The sequence below is a fragment of the Aythya fuligula genome, chromosome Z (genome assembly GCF_009819795.1).
Source record: "Aythya fuligula isolate bAytFul2 chromosome Z, bAytFul2.pri, whole genome shotgun sequence".
Taxonomy (NCBI): domain Eukaryota; kingdom Metazoa; phylum Chordata; class Aves; order Anseriformes; family Anatidae; genus Aythya; species Aythya fuligula.
The window spans coordinates 23132142-23146936 of record NC_045593.1 but is presented as its reverse complement, the minus strand read 5'-3'; the positions used below and the strand labels follow the sequence as shown (position 1 = coordinate 23146936).

Here is a 14795-nt window from a genome sequence, read left to right as displayed (position 1 = left end):
TCAATACTTAAAACACAAAGTCCTTTTAACCCCTTGATTTGAGGGCTAGGGGAACAGATTTGAAAAACATAGCTGCCACATTCTGCTTCACACGAGCGTGGTATTTTTATTCATTTGACATATGTTGCTTCCTGAATGGATTTAATATATTTTGGCATTCCAGAACAAAACTGCTCTCATGGTGTTTGGCACTTCATGTACAATGTAACCAGGAAACCACTCCTTAGACTATGCAGCCATCTGCAGCAGATAGCAACGGTTTTTAAACAAGCAAGCTGCACTGTTGTAAATATGCAGTACTTCAATACACAAGAAAAGTTCTCATCTGTGAACTAGACTTTCCATCTAATTGCCTGCAGATAAATTCAGGTAATGCATAACAGTTCAGCACAAACTAAAGAAGAGAAGGAGAGAGAGCAAGACAGACATGGAGAGAAACTCTTACCAGAAGATTCCTAGCAAGAATTTCTTTCTGCGTTGACTGTATATTAAAACTATATATATAGTTTTATCTCTCGTCTGTCTATTAGACTGTGTCATCTATATATTAAAACGATCCAAAAACTGATGTCCTGCTTTACACGCACAATCTCCCCCCCCCGCCCCACCAAAGTAACTGCCAGAATTCCTAGCTAAAATTAGGATGATCAAACAACAAAGGTCAGAACATAGTAGGCTCAGAACAACATGCAACTTTAAAAAAAAAAAAAAAAGAGAAATCAAAGGTTGGGAACATTGGAGGAGGAACCACCACACTCGGCACCTTGGAGCTAGCAACAAAATCGATAAGCTGACCAGAAAAACTGCTGCACCAAATCCAGACAAGTCACACAACTCGGTCTGTGGTGAGAGTAACACAAGTGGAATCACACTTGCAGAGCAGAGCTGGAAAGACAGGAGTGCATGTGGATGCTCCCATTGCAGACTGCTCTACTTCAAAAAAATAAATCCTACCAAAAGTACAGGTATAGGTGCATCCTGACACACAGAATACTATGTAGTACCCTAATGGAAGTTACTGCTTAAAGGAACAGAATATACAACTGGACTTCCATTTTGCTTTAGAATTCTTCCCCCTTAAAGAATATTTGTCTTTGTTTTGCTACCCACCTTGACAAGTATCTGTTTTTTTGCTTTTGCATCTGTTTAGTATGAAATGCAGTACTAACAACAGCAAGCTTCCGTTTACAGTGAAGCTTTTTAAAAATAACTTCCCTTAAACACATCTTTTTCGCTGTTACAGTAAGAAGCAGCCACTACCTATTTCTGAAATGAGTAAAAGTCTCAAACATATATATATATTCCATATATATATATATATGTATATATTTTCCAGATTCCGAGCACCTTTTCCCTCTGATTTACACAATGATTATGACATGTAGGAGCTCAACATCACTCTCAGCAGTTTTAGAAGTCATTGTCTGAAACAAATAAAGGAATGTCTTACGGGGACTTATGTAAAAGATAGAGAGCAACTTTTTGCTCAATCAGATAATGACAGGACAAGGGGGAATAGAGCAAAGGAAGAGGTTGCCCAGAGAGGTTGTGGAGTCTCCTTTTCCGGAGATATTCAAAACCCGCCTGGATGCAATCCTGTGCAATGTGCTTTGTGTGATCCTGCTTGGCAGGGGGGTTGGACCAGAAGATCTTCAGAGGTCCCTTCGAACCTCAACCTATCTGTGATTCTGTAAACTAAAAGAGGGGAGATTTGGATTAGATGTTAGGAGGAAATTCTTCATTCAGAGGGTGGTGAGGCCCTGGCACAGGCTGCCCAGAGAAGCTGTGGATGCCCCATCCCTGGTGGTGCTCAAGGCCAGGCTGGATGGGGCTTTGGGCAGCCTGGTCTGGTGGGTGGCATCCCTGCCTATGGCAGGGGGGTTGGAGTTAAACAATCTTTAATGGCTCTGGTTGGAAGAGACCGTCGATGATTCTATGTTTTTCTTTTACATTGATTCATATCCCAATTAGTTGTTCCATTCCAATTAGTTTTTCATAATTGTAATACACAAGAATTGTTCCTCTTTGCCTCAACCTTGGTTTTCTAACTACAGGACTTCACATCTCTCATGCAGCTAAGCATCGATATTTTGACCCGTATTTATTCAGCTTTAATCTCACAATATGCATTTGATTTTTGCCAATTTATAGCCTTCTTCCAGTCCTAACACAGTAATAGTGCAAAAGGCATTAACTTTTTTTTCTTTTCACATAGTGTTGTGTTCCTCTATGCCAACAGACTATGATTAAAGGGAAAAAAAAGCACAACCGTTACGTTAGTTTTATTTTAATGCATCAGGCATTCTGGAGATCAGATAAGCAACTGTTACAACAAAATTAATGGAAGAATATTCTTAAATGCTTTCTTCTTAATACTTAAAAGTATGTTTGCCTCTTCAGATAGAGGAAAAAAATGATAGATTAAAGCTTATAACCAAAAAAAAAAAAAATAAAAGAATTACTGGGAATTTAGACAATTATTTTGAAGGACAAGTTCTCTAAAAGCTCTATTATCAACATAGATAATAATTTGCTAAAGTCAAGAAAGTTTCTCACCTGACAGGAGGTTTAAGTAGAATTAAGATTCTTCCTTCCCATCACAGTGCAAATTATAGCTTAAAAACTGAATTCAGAATGGATTTAATAATAACTCCGCTTAAAGCATTACTTAACCTCCTGAAATCCTGTGCTTTTTAGCAGGAGGAAAAAAAAAAGTTGCAGCACTAGATTTGCTATTAATATGTCTGCTACTTCTCCTCAGACCAGGAAAACCAAATAGTACAATGCAGGTATTTCAAGAAATTTCCTAACTGCAATTTCAAACAGTTTGAATTGTCCAACAGGTACTTCCCCAGATTAAAACCAAGCGAATACAAGTCTGGGGAAAATTAACAGCATTCCGATTTTAAGGTTATTCCTCAGTAGAGATTTCAAATTCACAAGCTGAAATTTAACACTTATCAATGTTTAACACAAAAGGAATAACTGGTGATCTATGAACCTAAAATGAGCAAATGTATAATAGAATTCAACAGAAATAGGCAAGGACTCTCTCCACCTGGTGAGACAGAAGAGTGCACTGTTTTCAGAAGTCTAAGTAGCAATCTATTTATTCTTGACCAGCTTTTTTTTTTTCCCCCTTCATGCAGAGTTAAGAAAGAAGTAAAAATGATATCTGGAAGAAAGTAGTGATTATAGTTTTATTTCTCTTCCACCCCATAACACTTTCCTTTAACTTGTTCCATTGACAGGGCCGTGGTCTTTCCCGGGGCGGGGGGCGGGGGGGGGTCGGTCACAGCCTGCTACTGCAGAACCATTTCGGTAACATTAATGTCGTGAAAGGCTACAGGACATTGGAAATCCTGACAATACCTCTCCTTCCTTTTTACCAGCACTGAACAGGAAAAGCCCATGAAAACGTTTGCCTGCTCTACCGCCTTTCTCTAATAACAGCAGAACTGCAAAAAAAACACGCAACAGTGTCATGATCCTTGGCACCTCTGCTTTGCTTCAGTAAAACAAGACAACATATGTGCTCGTTGAAAAGACAAAGAAATCACACAAATAAATACAAATGGAAAAGTATTTTTTTCTCTCTCATTTAAGTCTGCTAAATGCTATTTTATGTCTACTTTACTTTTCTGTTATTTGTATTGTTTACCTTTTTTTTTTTTTTTTTTTTTTAATGAGACTTCTGGTAGGAGATCTGAAGCACGGCAGTAAGATTAACACACTGGAAAAACAGGATTTTCTAATAGGCACAGAAAAGTCCCTCCCACACAAAACATTGTTCAGGGGAAAAAAAGACACCTAAAAAAAAAAAAAAAAAAAAAGATGCTAACAAGACACACTATAGTTAAACAATAGTATAGTAGAAATGCAAAGCTCCAATAGTTTCTCCCTCTGGTACCAGTACTTCTGATCTTATCTCCCAGATTTAGAGACAGATGGCTTGCCAAATTCAGAGGCTTGATTGATTCCCCCCTACCTGACACATCCCCAGACAGGACGGGAACCCACAGGTTTAACCATATTTTTCTTTTCTTCTGACTTACAGTTGAGCCCTGAAACTATTTTTAACCTAGTTTTTCATAGTTCTCTAATATCTACATGTGAACCAACAAAAGTGACCCTAAAGTAAAATCTTTTGTTTGTTCCAAATATCAATTAGTGTTCCTCATACAATTCCCTTTGCTTGCAGTTCTTCCCCAGAAGATCTCCTAAAGAGTTCGTGAATATTCTCCGTTACTTAGGATAAATCATCCTATGTAAGTTTAGTAAAGCACTCCTGAAATAAATGGTATGAAGTCTAGATAGCTATGAATCAGAGATATGAACTTTTGAATTTTCTCCCTCGCTGATTAAATGCATTACCAAGTCAGACCAAAAAAAAAGAGAGAGTACCTCAGAATTTAAATGACCTGCAGCTCCAGGGTTAACATCACATATGATTATGTGACCAGAAGAAACCCAAAATGAGTATGTTCTCCTAAAAAGAACTCACTACCAAGTTGACATTCAGATGACCACAGAATAATTTGCCTCTACAAACAAATGTACCAGCAGCAGGCTGTGGGTGTATATTAACAGCAGTCTGCACATCCACTGCCTCCCTCAGGTGCACCATGCATTAGGCCGAGTGGGATCTAAGTCAATTCAATACCTGCATGTTATACTCTGTATGTGCATGGAAAACCAGTAGTTACACAGCATTTAAGTCAGAAAGGACTTCAGATTTCTTTGCTGACATACTTTTAGTTTACTTTTACTCAAAATACAGGCCCCGATCTTATAAATACTTATGTAGCCAAGGTTTTTGTTTGCTTTATCCACAAGCACACAGATTATTAAGCATAACATTTCCACAGAGGAAAGAAAGTATGATTTACATTAATATTGTTACTTAAGAGTTCTCTGATACCCCCATGTCAAATATCATCCTCCATCATATCTTCAGGGCTATCTGTAAGCGAAGACAGAAGACCTGCAGTAATTTGACCAAATTACTGACAATTGGCTTCATCTTCTATACTATCACCTCTTCCCTCAAGCAGATTAATTCCAAGATCACTACAGATGCACAGAAAAAGCAGTAGCTCTCATAAGGTTTCCTAGCAGCCTACCAGAATCCTTGCCGATGAACCTGGAAACACTTTCTACCATCCAAACACTTAAATTTTTGCCAAACCTGCAACAGACGTTCACAGGCTTCTGGCACTGTATTTCAGACATTGCTCAGAGGTACTGATGCACCCTTCCTTCTTAGGCAGCTTTTGAAGTTTTGAAAGATACATGTATGTACTGAAAAGCTCCAAGGACAAGGAGAGCAAGGAAAGCTGAAGAAACATGTTCTGTAACTGTAGTAAACTCAGACCCCAAACTTACGGGACAGAGGACTATGGAAGAACATGAAAGCTTTCTTTCAGAAGTGTCTGGGATGACCAAGTGCCCCCCTATAGCCACTACAGAAACTTCCCATGCCAACTAGATAAAAAATAATATGATGAGAAAGCTCCAAAGGCTGCAACTCACAGCACAGTACCTCAGATGCCAAGACAGGCACCATTTTTTCAACCAGCCTTCTAACCACACCTTTAACAAACTAACAGAAATTTAGATATTTTGAATTCAGTGTCAATGGCTGAACTTATCCCACCAAGGAAAACAAGTCATCAGCCATTTCCAAGGGAGATTCCAAACTGAATTGTAAAAGAAATTTTTCATTCAAGTATTTGTAAATTTTAGAAAGCCTACAAACCCCTTCAGAGCTTCTTCTACTCCTAAAGCTAGCCCCAGAAAGCTGGAGCAAGATGTAGTCTCTGAGCACTACCACCTCACAGGAAGACAACTATACCCCAAGCTTGTGCTTCAGAGGTAGAATTTTAACTTCAGGAGAACATAATGCTCAACATCTGAAACAAGTATTCCTTTCCTACTTGTTCCCAGAAAGGAAATTCTACTCACACAGCTGCAATCTCCCCACTGGAAGCATGTGACAATCCCTAACAGCCTAACCCACAACAGTCAAACAGGCACGGCGCAAGTCGTGAATCTCTGTCTATTCCATCCCAGCAAGCTTCATGACAGGGCTACAAGACAAGAAGCACAGCACCACACATACTGAGCTACACCAACTTGGAGAACTCAGCATTGTAGAATTTTTGTTTGTTTGAAAGGTGAGTCAATGCACCTAGTGAATACTGGATGGATCACTCTGAGGACAGTGATCTACAACTTCTTCCAGTTACTATTCTCATGGTTTAAGTAGAAGAATCAGAAAGAGTAAGTTTGTCTGTAGTAGTTGTTTCCCTTAATACATAATATAGCTTTATGCTTGCACAATTCACTTACACAAAAGCGTTTAACAAAAGTTTGAGAAAAGTTTTATTAACAAAAAAAGCAAGGATTAATAGTATCAAATATCTGAAAATTGAGAAACCATGCAAAAGTTGTATTTTTTGAATCATTTACCATTTTTTCATGTAGCTTTGCTCTTACAAGAACGGAAGTTGTATTTACTACCTTCAGCAATCCTTAAGGTCCTGATCATTGGATCGATAAAGAACTGGGGAAGAAAAAGTGTTCTTCCCCCTTCATTCATCAACAAAGTTTGTACAGAAATAGATACCTAACATTTTCTTGGCCCTAATGTACAGGAACGGTGACCTAATAGTGTCTAATAGGATAGAAGAGTAAGATCATCCGATTAATTACCTGAAGAAGTGGATAAAGAGGGGAGGAGATGGTGTACTATCCTAATCTAACAGCTTTCAAATGCAAGCAGATCTAGAGACATCGGTACCTTCTGCAGTATTACAACTTCCAGGACAGCCAGCAGCAGAGATGGTTCATATTGTCCTCAGACTCTGCTTAATCATCACTTGTTGCTCCTATCCATAATGATTGCTTAGTATCAGGTATCTACAAATTAGTTGCAGATACAGAAAGAACTAATCTACTTTTCAACGTAAACTACCCTAGGGAAACTAGTCACAGTGGTGATGTTTTCCAACATAAACACGCCTCCATTTCAGCCTGAATGAAACCAAACAAAGGGGTTTGTTTAGCTTTATTTCTCAATTATGCAAATCATGATGAAGGTAGAAGGTGTGATTTAGTGTTGAAACACCATGCTTCAGTATCAACTTTAAGGAAAGTACACATGAAACTAAAAGAGTAATAAACCAAGTATCCGTATTGAAATTTAAGCTACAAGGAAAAAAAAAAAAAAAAAAAAGAAACTTAAAAAGAGCAGCTAACTGATGAGGAAGAATGGCAGAAAAAGCAGAATTATCCCAAGATCACTAGATACTAAAAAATACTAACAATCATAGCAATATTCACTGCTCCCATTTTTCCTTATAGAGGCAGAAGATCACAGAATGGTTTGATTTGGAAGGAACCTTGAAGATCATCTAATTCCACCCCCCTGCCATGTGCAGGGACACCTCCCACTAGACCAGGTTGCCCAAAGCCCCATCCAGCCTGGCCTTGAACACTTAGAAGGATGGAGCATCCACAGCTTCTCTGGGCAGCCTGTGCCAGGGCCTCACCACCCTGAGTGAAGAATTTCTTCCTTATGTCCTTCTTTAGATTAAAGCCATTCCCCCTTGTCCTACCACTCCACTCCCTGACCAAGAGTCCCTCCCCAGCTCTCCTGTAGGTCCCCTTTAGGCACTGGAAGGCTGCTCTAAGGTCTCCCCGGAGCCTCCTCTTCTCCAGGCTGAACAACCCCAGCTCTCTCAGCCTGTCTTCATAGGAGAGCTGTTCCAGCACTCTGATCATCTTTGTGGTCCTCCTCTCGACTTGTCTGTGTTCTTCTTGTGCTGAGGGCCCCAGAGCTGAACACAGCTCTCCAAGTAGTGTCTCACAAGAGCAGAGCAGAGGGGCAGAATCACCTCTCTCACCCTGCTGGCCACGCTGCTTTTGATGTAGCCCAGGGTACAGCTAGCTTTCTGGGCTGTAAATGCACAAGGCCGGCTCACACTGAGTTTTTCATCAACCAACACACCCAAATCTGTCTCCTCAACTCAGCATTCTCACTCTCAAAATTCAGTATTTAACAGGTTTTACTCACTACATGTGAACAGTGAATTTTTAATCAGAAATGAAGGTTGTATTTCAATAAAGTCTAATTTTCACAACCAAAATTTCCACAAAAAAAAAAAAAAAACACAGTCAAGTTACTTTGTGTATGACTGCCCTCTTAGACTCAATAGAGCTGCTCAACAATTAATTCTTACTGATGTCCACTAGGCATTAATTTTTACTGATATTTACCAGGAGGAGACAGCGTGCCAGCTGTGCTGGTGCAGTGAGCTCCATGTGCCACCTCCGCAGCTGGACACTGCAGTGGCACGCTGCAGCTGCTCCCCAAGAGAAGAGAAACAGTAAAGATGGGGAAACCCATGTCTGAGGCCTGGACAAGCCCCCGCCTTCTACCCCACCAAAAAAATATTTTGTGTACAAAACTGGACCAGAGTCTGCCACGTGAGTATCCACTGATCTGTTCACATGTTACCCCCAAAACCAGTAAAAAGATATTCCCCATGCATTCAAAATACGAGGCAAGAGTCCCCAAATCAGTTAAACTTCTAAAAGTTGTAGAAAAGCAGCCGTTACCTCAAAAGTGTGCATGGACTTCAAAGATGTTCTAAAGACACTGGCAGTTCAATAGTATAGCAATTCACTAATATTGTACTTTGTAGACTTGAAAAATAAATAATTAAGTTATTTATGAACTATTTACTGAATGTGATGAACACATTAGTTCAGTGTTTTCACTCCAATGTGAAGAGTGTTGCCTGACATACTGTTTCAATTACTCAAAAGCTGACAAAGGTAAAATAGTGATGTCTCTGAATCTCCACGTTCCAAATAATTCACGTTTAACTACCTATATTGACTGTCATCATCATCACTTCTGTGCGCACGAAAGGATGCAATTTTCGTATCTGCTAAGAGTAACTTTCCTGTCAACCTGACTGGTTACTCATTCGGAAGAGGTCAGATCTGTAATTCCTCTACATAGAGTAACGTCAGACCCTCCTTTAGCAGATCACGTTATCCCACAGGGAGAACCTACTGAAAAGACAACATATCAAACATTTGATCTTTACGTAACATTCTCCCTAGAAGATTTTCCTTTTTGTTTGGAAGCAGGAAGAACAAAAACAGAACAACAACTGAGAAAAAAAAAAAAAAACAGAGCAGATAGGCAATGATTCATTACACCCCTACAGGAAAAATGAGTTGAAGAATCCTGCTCCCATCCCCTTCTATTTCTAGAACACGCTGCTAACATGGGAAGTTTAATGCGTGTTACATACGTGCACGCCTTCCCTTAGTTCAGATCCTCCAAGCGTGGCTCTGCACACGTAGGGCCGCAGACTGAACAAACTTCACTGAGGACAAACTGTAACGCTGATGCTACAGCACCACCAGCTTAATACCCCAGGCAACTTTCGTTCAATAGTACTTTCTCTGTGGAGTCCCCTCATCAATTCACATCAGCGTGATGTGCAAATGGATATCCTACGGAACACCACGTCTATATCACACATCACATACCAGGCAGCTTGTTAGTGACTAATCTATTGACAAGACTGCTGAAACGAGATACAAGTGGTCCTCACGGCAGTCACATTCCATAGCACGCCTTTTGCTGTAACTTCTACCTCTGTCATGGTAAGCATACCTACTTAAAACTATCAGTGTCTACATGAGCTTAATGTAATTCACAAGCACGGAACAGCCAGGTAGAAAGAACATTTCCCCAAGCCATCGTCACATACCTATGAAAGCTTTGTTCCAAACAACCCCAGCTACCACGTGTGTGCTTGCATCATTTTATTCACAATACAAATACCAATGTCAGCCCGATTTAGTTGAGATGGTTGATCTCAAGAAAGAATACACTCCTTCATAACTTCTAAACTATGTTAATGACATGAATGGCATTCTATGATATAACCATTAGCTGTATGCAGCACTGAATTACACTTTCATCATTAAAAAGGGCCTTATCCATAGCTACCATGGTGACAAAACACTAGTGTAAAAAGTTGTGGCTCCACTACAAGGATCTATTCTTCTACATGGCATTGAAAAATATCAAGTGCATCATGAGAAACACAAAAGGTCTGAAAAGAAACAAAATTGCATCCATTAGAACATAGTGGTTTACAACTAAATTTGTCATGCATTGCTACAATTTCTCCCTCCCCCCCATGGAATCTCAAGTCATTATTGGGACTGAAACACTGCTTTGGAAAGTGACCGTTCTTTGTAAAAGGATTACTCTATTTAGGCTTCATTGCTTTTCTGCCAAGCATCAGCCATATAAGGAAGCTGAAGTTCACTGCCATCTATTTTGCTCAGGCCTTTCAGATGCCTAAGAATAACCTTTCTACTGCCTGGAAAGGTAAGTCCAGAAATTGCAAGCCAAATCATTTACTTGTTATCAGCCACAGAAGCCACTTTAGGTCAGCTACACGGTAATATTTTTCCTCACACCGTATCAAACAGAGTTGGATTGATAACTTTTTTTTCCCTCACACACTTGGTGCTGCAGTTATATTTAAAGAACTACACATATCACAGCTTTAAAAATCTTCCAAAGAACTGACTTTGTCCAATTCTTACAAACACCAACGCATCTCAGAGACTTCAGAGTCTGAACCACGAACATCCTACCTGACAAATACGCTGGTTTTGAGTTCGTCAAACAGGAACAAAAATTTAAATAAGCAAGCAGAGAGCCATGGCTTCTAGCTCATTTTAAGCGTTCACAATCACGAAGGAACTAACCAATAATTGCCTCTTTGAGGCATGCGAAATGAGCTTGTGGTGAGCAGCACTGCTTTCGCTAAACGCGCCGAGTCGGCCGGTGTAACAGAGCCCAGCCCCGGCAGCACAAAAACCTTACACCAAAACTTTCCGATCAGCTTCCCCTCCCGCAGCTTCGCATGGAACTCTTGGCAAAAAAAAAAAAAAAAAAAAAAAAAAAAAAAAAAAAAAAAAAAAAAAAAAAAAAAACACGATAAAGGGGAAAGCGGTCAGCAGAAAACAAACGCGGCTTCGTTAGCCTGCAAGTTCAATGGCACGTAGTTTTTAAGAAGTCAGATCGCTAGCAAGCTTTTCTTCTTTTAAATAGTGTGTGTGTGGGGGGGGGGGTCTCCTCACGATAAAACCGGGGCAAAGATCAAGACAGAGCGGCACAGACCTTCCCTACACGAGCTGGAAAATATGCGGCCAAACCCGTCACCGCGGGGACGGGGACGGGGACAGGGACGGGGCGGAGGGGAGGAGAGGTGGCGGCGGCCGTCGGGGGGGGGAGGAGGAAAGCCGAGGCAGGCTTTACCCAGGGCACGTCGTAGAGAAGCAATTTAGGATTTTCAGGAGGACGGGCCGGAGGCTAGCCCCAGGAAAAAAAATAATAAAATAAAATAAAATAAAACAAGGTGAGAGGCAGGCGCAGGGGGGCAATAAGCCGCGATTACCTCCTGCGGGACCGCCTCGTTGCCCCAGAACTTCACTGCGCTGGCAGGGCTCGGCTTCGTAGGGCAGGTCTGGGAGCAGCAGCCGCTCAGTGCCTTCCTCCGGCCGAACAAAGAAACTTCTGTGCCCGAGGAGAGCCTGGAAACTTTCCGTGTCCCCCCCCTACACACACACACACACACACCCCACCCCCGGACCCCCGCCCCGAGCCCCCCGCGCCGCGACGGACGGGGGCACAAAGGGGCTGCGCGGGGCGGAAAAAAAAAATAAAATAAAAAAATAAAAGGCCAAAAAAAAAAAAAAAAAAAAACAGGATATAAAAACGAAGCGTGAACTCCTTCCTTGCTCCCCACCCCCTCCGGTGGCGGCGGGGGCAGGACCGTGCCGCTGGTCCCCCCCAAACCCCCTCCTCCCCCCCCCCCCCACTCACCTCCTCGGCCGGCTCCAGCGGGCAGCGCTGTCCCCCGGCGCCCCGGGGAAACGTCTTAAATCCCACCACCGACTGCCCTGCGCCTTCGGGGAGGGGGGGGAGAAGGGGGAGGAGAGGAGGGAGGAGAGAGATGAAAAAAAAAAAAAAAAAAGGGGTGGAGGGGGAAGAAAAAAAAAAAAAAAAGATGCAACAGCTTTCGGCGAGTATGGGGGCGCAGGGGGGGCGGCCGGGCCGAGCCGAGCCGAGCCGAGCCGAGCCGAGCCCGGCCGGGCAGAGCCGAGCAGGCAGAGCCGAGCCCAGCCGATCTCAGCCGATCTCTTCCGATCTGTGCCGATCTCAGCCGAGCCTAGCCGAGCCGGGCTCCTCCCGGCGGCAGCCCCGGGCCGTGCCCCGCGGTCCCCGCCCCGCACGGAGGGCGCCCCCCGGCCCCCGTCCCGCCGCCTGTCCGCTCCCCGGCGCCCCTCACCCCGCCGCCAAGGGCACGAGGGGCGCGGGCCGCCCTCCCGCTGCCTGCCGCCGTCCCCTCCTCACCTGCCCGCCCGCCGCCGCCGCCGCCGCCGCCCTCTCCCCGCCTCCTCTCGCACACTTCCCCCCCCCTTGCTCTCCGCCTTCGCCCCCGCCCGCTCGCCCCGGCGACGGTGCCCCGGGGCAGGATGGATGGATGGATGGATGGATGGATGGACGGACGGACAGATGGAGGGATGGGGACACACGGACAACGGCAGCGGGGCGTACGAGGGCGGGAGGCCGCCGCCGCCGCCTCCCAGGCCCAGGCCGGGAGCGGCGGGAGCGCCCCCACTGGCGGCGGCGGCGCAGCGCTGCGCATCCCCTCCCCCCCGCTCCCCTCCCGCCGCCGCCACTGCCGCCGCCGCCGCCGCCGGGCCCCTAGCCGGTGCGGGGCCGAGCGCGGGAGGCGGCGGCTCGGCCAATCGCCGGGCAGAAAGGTTGTGAGGGACGGGGCCCGCAGCCAATGGCGGTCCGCGGGGGGCGGGAGCGCGCTGTGGAGGAATGGGGCGAGGTGGGGGGCAGGGTGGGGGCCGCTCGCCTGGCTGCCCGCTGGGCGGCCGGCGGGGGGCTGCGGCGGGGGCTGCGCGCTGAGAAAGGGGGCAGGAGGCTGGGGAGCGGCGTTTACGCGAGCCTCTGGCCAGCAGCGGGGAGCAGAGTGTCAGCTCGGGGCCAGCCTGAAGTGAAAAGCCCCCTAAGCCCCCAAATCCAGCGTATGGGGGTCTGCGGCTGCCTCCCTCGGCTCCTGACGGGGCGCTTTGGGCGAAAACGCCTCAGCCCCGAGCAGCGACGCGGGGCTGGGCGGGTCCGCGGGTACCCAGGGCGTTTAACGCGGCTGTAACCTCCGTCAGAGTTACTGCTTTGTATCTGGGGGCACCCCGAAGCAGCCAGAGGCGTGCCTCTCCGTGAGGGCAGCGGCACTCACCGCCTCTCCTCCATCTCCACATACAGCCCTCCTCGGGGACTGCCCCTGTGCTGCGGTCTGAGTAATTAAACTGGATCAAACATAGCCATCGGAGCTGGTAAAAACACACACACACGTATATGTATTCCAATAAATACATATTTCCCAAACTTCCTTTTATTTATTTGTTTCCGTCGCTCGGATAAGCTGTTCTCTTCAAATAACTCGGCTCTGGACTCAGGCCAAGCGTGAGAGCTTCCGCCCCCAAAGTTCAAAGCACCGACAACAAATTCAGAGTTTCTCACTGTATGGCGCTACACCGGTGCTCTTAACAAAGTTGCTAATATTTTGTCTCGCAACCTCATGATCATTCCTACCTAACGACCAATAATCCTTATCGTGATTAATACAAGTGCCATTCTGCCACAGATTCCCTCCATCACGAACTCTACGAGGCACCTGTGTTACACATGAGATTATTGTGGCTGTTTTTGGTGTGAAATTGCTCTTTGGCAAAGTTTACTGCAAATTGCCTAATACATCTATTAATGCAGCTGGGTAACAGATGGGTGTGGGAAATTTATAGCAACTATTGTTCCCATGATGGACCTACCGTAATTGTAACGTTAGTTTCAATGTAAGACGCCATTTCACTTACAGTTTTAGCCATCAAAAATAAAAGCCTAGCCAGAGACTACTGAAACTATAGATAGCAAGGCCACTGCTCCTGAAGACATACTACATGGACAAGATACAACTAACTGTGTAAATTCGGAGGATACCACGAGTTATCCCAGGGATTTAAAAGTGCTATAAATATCAAGACAGTATTTAGATTACAGCTTCAGCAGAGTCCCCAGCAACATTAATTCCCAGAGTTGTTATCCCAGTTACCATATAATTACAGATTAAGTGCACAAAGTACAAAATATAGAGTTACTTAATGAGTCTTTCAAGTGAGACTATGCAAGTGATCCCAGTGATAGTTTAAACAAATTCTTTACACACAATTTCACATTAGACACCAAGCCCAAACTTCTCTCATTCAAACTCCTCTTTTATATTTGAACAGCAACATGAGCAGATATAAAGCTAAACTGAGAGAACAATTACAGAAACAGCCCCATCTAAATTTGTCTCTTTTGGGAGTTCAAATGGTCTAAACAACACACGTAGTGGTTCAGAGTAACTGTTTTGTTGCTGTTTTTCACTATTCTTACTAACACTTGTTACATTCATGCCTTTCAGCTTTTCTGAGTTAGACTGAAAGGCCTCCAAGCTAAGTATTTCTCCTCAATAAATGCTTGGGTGCCAACTTGAACAGTGGATTTTAGCTTGATTTGAATTGTGGCTTCTGGACATTATTGAAATATTAAATAACTAAATAATAATTACTGGAAGTGATAATTGCCTGAAAGACATAAGAGAGATTAAGTAATCATGTCTATAAAAAGTGTG

At 44.1% G+C, this 14795-nt stretch overlaps 1 long non-coding RNA gene across 2 annotated transcripts in view; it reads right to left on the bottom strand.

Moving 5' to 3' along the window:
- LOC116500379 overlaps positions 1-12014 on the bottom strand; it is a 42431-nt gene extending 30417 nt beyond the window's left edge. Inside the window, exon 1 of one of the 2 annotated variants that reach the window (XR_004254303.1) lies at positions 11930-12014. This is a non-coding gene — a long non-coding RNA (uncharacterized LOC116500379). Of the gene's footprint in view, positions 1-11501; positions 11594-11929 lie in introns of those variants that run through there. The other variant, XR_004254304.1, reaches the window with a different exon arrangement.
- Positions 12015-14795: the final 2781 nt, after the last annotated feature.